Below are 6,797 nucleotides of genomic sequence, written 5' to 3' on the forward strand. Positions count from 1 at the left end.
AGAATGCAATATAAAAAAAAAAAAATAGAAAAAGTGAGGTTAGGTCTCCAAATAAAAATTAGATGGGACCCACCTTACTGGAATTACCTCTAAAATATCATAAATGGTAATAGACTTTAGTGAAAACCAAATACACATTACACAGACAAATCCATTTATGTCGATGCACTATTATGTTTAACTTTCTTTGTTTGCCATGACTCTTTAGTGCCTTAAAGGACCGCTATAGGCACCCAGACCACTTCAGCTCAATGAAGTGGTCTGGGTGCCAGGTCCCTCTGGTTTTAACCCTGCAGCTGAAAACATAGCAGTTTCAGAGAGGGTTAATCCAGCCTCTAGTGGCTGTCTCACTGACAGCCACTAGAGGTGCTTCCGCGTTTCTCACTGTGAAAATCCCAGTGAGAAGACGCTGGACGTCCATAGGAAAGCATTTACTAACGCTTTCCTATGGGCGGTTTGAATCGCCGCGCATGTGCATTCAGATCTGATGTCTGCAGGAGAAGGAGAGGTCACCAGCGCCGAGGGAGCCTGGCGCTGGAGAAAGGTAAGTCGCTGAAGGAGTTTTAACCACTTAAAACTAGCGGGACCAGCGGGAGGGGGGCCCTGAGGATGGGGGGGGGGGGGTCCTAATGACCCTGTAGTGCCAAGAAAATGAGTTTGTCTTCCTGCCACTATAGTGGTCCTTTAACGCTAAGTTCAAGTCAGTACTTTGGGACTTATTAGGTGTAGACTGCCTTGAAGCAGCAGTGTTAGCTGGATAGTGGATATAGGCTGCCTTGTAGCAGCAGGGGTAGCTGGTTAGTGTCTATAACCGTTAATTTGCGCTCTGCTGGAAGCTGGTTAGTCTACTATGTGGGGGCTGAGAGCTTAGTATCACTGTTCACAAGTTAGAACTGTTTCAACACTGCCATGCTGTTTATACAAGTTTATTTTTCCTTTGCTTTCTAAGTTTCTCTTGTTACAATGTATCCTTTAACCCTTAAAGGACCAAACTTCTGGAATAAAAGGGAATCATGACATGTCACACGTCATGTGTCTTTAAGGGGTTAAGACATCACCACTATCCTTACCACTAGGACTATTCATATCAGTTATCCTTCTCTGCTAACAAGGTCTTTTTAGACCACTTTACTGATATATGAGAGATCTGTCTACATATTCTGGTTTAATCCAATAGTATATACTACAAAAACTGATCTCCATATATATATACACACATGTATATGAGTATTCCTACCCCAGGTTTTTAAAGGTGTATTGCTGTGGTTTTTTTCTCTTATACACAGTGGTTTGTGTTTACACCTTTTTTTATATTCTTTATTTTTGAGTGCACATGTTTTACAGATAATCTTTCAATGCCCCAACAGCACTGACTAGGCAATTAGTTAGACATCGCGTATATTGGCTTCAAGGCATTTGAGTATTCGGCACATTTTTCTTTTAAGTAGTGTAAATTACAAGCTAAGCAAAGCATGTCTAGGTTACATATTAGACAAGAGAAACTAGTCGATTCAAAAACCTAGGCATGTTGATAGAGGTGTGAAAACAAGAAAACATATTTAGTAGGACAGGCTAGCTTGGTGTGTCTGGTGTACTGTGTTCCGTGAATTAAGTTGAGCTTGAGACATTAGACAAGTGATGGGTCCAAAGTGTATAGAAGCTAGTGGTGTTAGTATACATGTTGTGTACTGGGTACTATCGAGATAGTTGGGAGACAGGCTGTATGCCAGCATAGTTAAGTGAGCTGCATTATTAGGAGACATGCTAGGCAACTTTATATAAGGGTAAACATGTTGGGCTGCGAACCTGCTAATTACTGCTAACTATGTATACCCTACGATTGGTACATGGAAATTAAGCATGCTTATATCGGCAACTAGCATGTGGGACCACTTTATCTCAAGATAGTATGTGAATGAAGAAGGTATGTAGCAATCTGACCAGTAGTTAATCAAATGGGTAGTTCTCACTGGGTAAGCCTGGGCAATGGGTGTAAAAGGCATAAGTCAATCCTCCTGTGTCTAACCGATGCCCAGTCTTGAGGCCTTAGCTATAATCTCGGCTTGGGCGTGGGAGTCCCCCCAAACTGTGCCTTTCCAGCTCCCAGCCGGGATGTAGTCTGGGGTTTTAGTGACATTATTCTCCTGTCTGGGTACCAGCAGATCTTAAACTTGGTGTCTCTGGTAGAGCCTAGGAGGCTTGCGACGGCTGGGAACCCCAGATGGGTGGTGGTGGCGAGCACCCGGGGATCCCGTGTCTGTCTGCGGCCTAGGTAAGTAGCGGTTCTTGGCTGGGTTATTTAGGGTTGCTCTTGGTACATCGACATGTTGCTGTCGCCCAGGTGGAGCGGTGGTCTTCCCAAGGGGATAGAGGTTTTGAGGGGGCAGTCTTGGGGTATGTCGCTGTTTAAGGCTTAAGCGACTCTCCGCTGATCTGAGGTTAGTTTGCTGAGGCTTCTGCCGTATTGCCCATCTCCTTCTCCCAGCCAAATTAGCTGTACCTTGGCTCCGTCTTGGAGCTGCTGGCTGTGGTGTGGTGTCTTGTGGAGTTATTGCCAGTGGGGCCCTTCCTGGAGTGCCCTTGCAGGCTGTAAGTCTGGCCCAAAAGTCTGCTAGTAAGCGGTCTAGTCGTTCCGCAAGTGTGGGCAGAGGGTGTCTGGGTGCTGTCTCGAATGTGGCATCCGCCATGTTATGAGTCACTGGTCTGGCTATGCTGGTAGGCCCAGTGTGATGCCGTGTTCTTGAGCTGCTAGCTGAGTATTCCAGGATATCCCTCACCGGCGGGGGGGGGGGGGGGGAGAGAGTGTGCTGGGGAGACCTCCATTTAAGTAGACTGCAGACAGTGGGGTGATCGGCCGCCTCCCTCGTGCCGTCTGAGTAGGCCTCCTGTAGGCCTCAGGTCTATCCCCTGGGCGTAGTCGTCAAATTCGGCCGATTCTTGATAATGACTGCTGCTGTGGTGGACCCCTGTCTCTTGGGCTCTCAAACAGGCAGTTTTATGGTTATTTGCTGTGATTTTGGCTGAATTTAGGCTGTTTTGCACGGAGCTCAGTCAATGTGCGACCGTTTAGCTTGGCTGCTAGGCTCCGCCCCCTGTGTTTACACCTTTTTTACGTGGATTTGTTTGTTATTTGTATTTGGTTTTCAATAAAGTCTATTACCATTTATACTATTTTAAAAATAGAGGTAATTCCAGTGAGGTGGGTCCTATCTAATTTTTATTTGGAGACCTAACCTCACTTTTTCTATTTTTTCAACTGTTGATGTTAATTGGGTTTATGTCTCCTATAACCTCGGTAACCTTCTCTATAGCAACATTGTAGGTTTTTCCTTCATCTGAGGCCGTATCTACCCTCTTGAACTTGTCAACATCTCTGTCATTATAATGCGGAGCGACAGTGTCTCTGTCTCCAAATCTCTCCTCTGTCTGTTAACATTTAAAAGGTACACATATTTATAATTTTTTTCATTTTAGGGTTACCGTAGTTCATATATGAAAAAGTCAAACTTCTTTTACTTTTATTCATTTTTGGACCTCCCTTAACTTGGCAAAGATACAAGGCCATAACTAAAACGTAAGTGCACACATCATGGGAAATTCCATGACTTAGGACAAGATGGCGTCTTAAAGTCTGAACATCATATCTATTGTTTATACTAAAACGTAACGGTATACACATGATGGGAAATTTCCTGACTTAGGACAAGATGGCGTCTTAAAGTCTGACGTAGCATAGCTTTGAAAATGATATGCATTACTTGTTTTTTTTATTAAACTAAGACAAATTGGCGTAAAGATATTATGCACTGAAAGTAGGTAAGAGGTTACTGCTTAAACATGTATGAAAAACAATATGTTCAATTTCTAACACTTTGTCAGTTTGAAATGTCTCTTAAAGACAAAGTAAATAGTTTAAAACTGTAATATTTACATTTGTCAATAACACTACTATAACTTTCGATGGCAGTGCTGAGTTAATCCCATAAATCGGTGTCTTGCAATGTTTTATAGGTACAAAAGGGGTTCATGTGAGTTGAATTTTAGTAGTATATGAATGCAGTATGTAATGTTTCATTGCAATATGCATAGTGTGAATGCTGCAGACAGTGTGTACATGCTGATTAATGTGTGAATGCTGTGGGCACTGTGGAAATGAAGAGCAGCGTGAGTAATATTTTTTTGTAGGTGAATGACATGATTAGTGTGTGAACAACATGGTTACTCTAAGAGTTGTGAACCAATTAACATTGCCAATGGCCCTAGGCACGATGCCTGAATTGGGCTCCCTCCTAAAGCACTTGGCTCTGTTCTTTGAGTGTTGTATGTGTGCAGGGAATATTGAGTGTTGTGTGTTTAGTTGCTAAGTGTGTCTGTATGTGCTGGTTGCATCTTGTGGGTGGTTGCGCTGCATGCTATCTGGAGATTTAGGGTAGGTTTTTAATGTGTCCCTCCCTCTACTTCTTCACTTTTTGATCTCCCTGCCAGCTCAAGGAAGACCATACCAGAGCTCCAGGTTTGAGCCTGAGCCCTAGGCAGCCACCTCATGGGTAATCTGGCTCTGTACATGTATGTTTATGAATTTTGTGAGCTGTGTATGTCTTTTGGGGTGGGCGGTGTGCCAGTACTATTGACAACTTTTGAATGTGGCAACACATAACCATCCCTGCGACTCACCCTGTAGAGTATCAAAGCACATGTCACTACTTTGTTTTGCATTTGCAAGTGCAAGCTGCAGACAAAGAAATACCAGACTGATAGACACTTGCTACAAACTATGATGAAGGCCCCTTCCTAGTACAATTCATTTTTTACGAAATTAAATCTGGTATATAATTATAATTTTATAACATGACAGGAGGCTTCGTATTTGCTTAAGTCTCTCTTTACTAGAACTCCACAGCAGCACAGAAAAAACAACCAATCAGAAAAAAGTTAGGTACTATAAAACTCCCCTCCCCATGCATCATTTCCTCTTTCTTTGCTGCTCCGCATCAGTACAGGTCAGAGTACCTCTGCCTCCTGCTTATAGTGGGTGGCTTTGGGTTGTATTATGACTTATTGGGATTTAATTTTGATATCTCAGTATATTTTCTTTTTTGCTATTTGTACCTTTTATCTAGTATCTTGTGTTCTGTACTTCTATATTTTATAGGTTATATTTTTGTGTTACCTTTTGCTTATACATATTTACTTCTTGCCTTGCATTTGCTTCCCCTGTCTCCTTAGGGATTCCTTCCCTTTCAAGGGGTAGTTTTAGGGGAGTCTTGGTTTTTTTTTCTCTGTTTCGCCATGCCTTCCCCCCCCCCCCCCCCCCCACCTCCCCTCGCTGCCCACTCTCTTGGCCCGCCATTTTCCACGGGCTGCCTGCGCGGTATAGGGGTTTCAGGAGACTAGCCTCTGGCTGCCTCCTGATTTCCCCGACCCCCTAGTTCCATACCGGCAACCGAGGTACTCGCGGTCGGACGCGAGTACCCGGCGGCCGCTCCGCTCACCCACGTGGCCGCCCCGTCCGCCACGTGGTCGACCGCCGCGCTCAACTTCTTCACAGAGCCGCAGGCGGCCGACCGGGTGGAGGAGAGCGCACCTACTCGCGGCCCCTCCTCCGCCCACGGTGGTCGGATCGCGGCTATTGTTGCCCTGCTTTTTCCCCGGCGGATTGCTTTCAGTTTTGCCTGGAACGGAAGGCAGTGTACTATTCCTTTTCCTATGTACTATTTATTTACAGTGTATCTCACAGCTTCTGTGTGTCTTAGGGCATTTTTCATATAAGATATTTAGTAGTCTGAGTTTTTTTAGTGGAATATATTTCATATCTGCTGTGAGTTTTTTATTGGCAAAGATTCTGTTTTGCTGTGGTTTTTCACTGACTAGGTGTATCACATACGGTAATTAGTTTTCCCACAGTGTACATCACATAGACAGTGTATAACACATATTGGTTTTACTGAAAGTGTATATGACATATTAGTTTTACTGACAGTGTATGACACATATTGGTTTTACTGACAGTGTATAACACATATTAGTTCTACTGACAGTGTATAACACATATTAGTTTTACTGACAGTGTATAACACATATTAGTTCTACTGACAGTGTATAACACATATTAGTTTTACTGACAGTGTACAACACATATTAGTTTTACTGACAGTGTATAACACATATTAGTTTTCTGACAGTGTGTAGCACATATTAGTTTTACTGACTGTGTATATCACATATTAGTTTTACTGACATTATACATGACATGTTAGTTTTGCTTTGCTGACTGTGTATATAACAGATTCTGTGAGTTTTACCGACAGTGTGTATCACTGTTTACTGTGGGTTTTGTTGTCAGTGCATATCACAAATTGCTGCGTGTTTCTGTTGACTGTGTATATCGCAGATTGATGTGAGTTTTGCTGACAGTGTATGTCACGGATCGCTGTGAATTTTTACTGTCAGTGTATATCAACAGGTTTGTGAGTGCCTGATGGGATATATCACAGGTTATTGTGAGTTACAGGTATATGAACTCTGTTACACAGACTCTGTACAGGGTGTTTACAGTGCCAGTTAGCTCTAGGATTCATCTCCTTCTCAGTTTATGTATTTTTTCTGTCCAGCTGAAGGTCTCTTGAGACTACTCTGGTATGATTTCTCTGTCCATGGCATATATTTCTCGCTTACAGACCTGGCTCTGACTCAAACTGGTAAGGGAGTCCAGTCTACGCTGATACCATACATTTTTATCAGATTCCCGGGGGAATGCATTGAGTTGGCTATCGTTGGCCCTACTCCTGGAAGTGCCC

The sequence above is a fragment of the Pelobates fuscus genome, chromosome 1, assembly GCF_036172605.1.
Source record: "Pelobates fuscus isolate aPelFus1 chromosome 1, aPelFus1.pri, whole genome shotgun sequence".
NCBI lineage: Eukaryota > Metazoa > Chordata > Amphibia > Anura > Pelobatidae > Pelobates > Pelobates fuscus.